Genomic DNA, 2007 nt, shown 5'->3' with positions numbered 1-2007 from the left:
TATATATATATATATATATATATATGTATGTATATATATGTATGTATATATATGTATGTATGTATGTATATGTGTGTGTATATGTTTGTGTGTCTGTGTTTGTCCCCCCAACATCGCTTGACAACTGGTGCTGGTGTGTTTACGTCCCCGTAACTTAGCGGTTTGGCAAAAGTGACCAATAGAATAAGTACTCGGCTTACAAAGAATAAGTTCTGGGGTCGATTTCTTCGACTAAAGGCCGTGCTCCACCATGGCCACAGTCAAATGACTGAAACAAGTAAAAGAGTATATGTTTGTATGTATGTATGTATCGTATTTAATGTAAGTGTATATTGTTGAAAGGCAAATTTCAAGGGAGACAAAATTCATCCCAGCAGTGGCCAGTGAGAATGCCAGATGCATTTCAGCCTTCTTGAGCCTTGTCAATGTCTTGTACACAACCAAACTCATGCTTTGATAAAATTTGTCGCAACCAGTATATAGAAAAATGGTAAATAAACATTCATTAGTATTATGAATAGCCACAGATGTTTTCTCTTCTGTTATATGTATGACTAACTCCTTTAGCTTCTGGAGATAAGGCCAGACAATTGTTGTGCTCATGAAGGTTATTGAGCCAGATACAAGTGTCCACGACTGTCCTCTTATCCCCTGACAATAAACCTGTCCTTTTCTTTAATGATATGTCAGCTTTGTTGTACTGAATATTGAGATTATATCCCTTGCTTATGTGGAGCTGGTCTTAATTGCTATTTGTTAATTATAATACATCCTCAAGAGGTGGAGATAATTCTAATAAATCAAGTATTTTTGTTGTATGGTATTTGATGTACCAGTAATTAGCAATGATTTTCAAATACACACGACTGGCATCTTGGACTTACTTTTCTTAGCTCGTTTTTGTTAAAATCATAATCATATGTGCACTGCTGGAGAAAATCTTAAGACCAGAGAAAAAACTGTCAAAGTGAATTGCAGACCGATATAGTTGACTATTTCTCATTATAGATTCATTATTGGCAAATAGAAAAAGATATACAAAAACTTAAAGAAATGTTTAACATTTAATGCACAAAATAAGCATCGCATGAAAACTAACAATATTTTGCTCGGTCACAAGTTTAAGACCAAGACAAATAACAAATGAGAATAATGAATAAATAGTAAACAAGGGGGTTCAATAGTTCAAGCGTTTGCAAGAGGCTGTCTGGAATGTTACACCAGGAGGTGACTGGAGAAGAGCATCCACAGTCTCAAATTCTGTTCCATTTTTACAAACGCCACTCGTCATCCATCCCCAAAGATTTTCGGTGGAGTTTAAGTCAGAACTTGGAGAATGATTCAAAAGATGAACGTTATTTATTCTGAAGTAATCCTTTGGCCAGCGAGCATTCTGGATTGTAGCATTATTAATAAATCCAGTCTTCTCCACATAAAACAAGGACTTTCAATCAAGAGTGATGCCCGCCCCAACACACCAAATAGTCAGCTGCTGTTTGACGCTCCCGCACAACCTGAAGTTCTATAGTTCTTCTGTTCAAGAAAGCACCCCACATCATGACATAAAACATTCATCCAATTGTAAACGTCCCAGATCTGTATCGATGCCCAAAACATTTAACCTTCAAATACCTCACTCCATCAAGCTATAAGTATTGAGAAGAAACTACTCACCACTGTAGCAAGCAGCTGCAACACAGTGACATTTTCAACTGTCTCTACTATACAGTTCTCCTTTTAGTTCTGACAGAGATATTTGGTACTGTGGTAAGCTCTACCAACATGATTTGTCCTGGATACCTGAAAACGGAGTCTTCCCAACCTGTGGTCCGCGGAACCCTGGTGGTTCCCAAAGGTAGTACTGGAAGTCCGTGAATACGTTAAGCTAACAGACCTTTCAATATCCTGGTATCCAAGGCGGTGAGCTGGCAGAAACGTCAGCACGCCGGGCGAAATGCTTAGCGGTATTTCGTCTGTCTTTACGTTCTGAGTTCGAATTCCGCCAAG

The sequence above is a fragment of the Octopus bimaculoides genome, chromosome 10 (genome assembly GCF_001194135.2).
Source record: "Octopus bimaculoides isolate UCB-OBI-ISO-001 chromosome 10, ASM119413v2, whole genome shotgun sequence".
Classification (NCBI taxonomy): Eukaryota; Metazoa; Mollusca; class Cephalopoda; order Octopoda; family Octopodidae; genus Octopus; species Octopus bimaculoides.
This window is presented reverse-complemented; position numbering follows the sequence as displayed.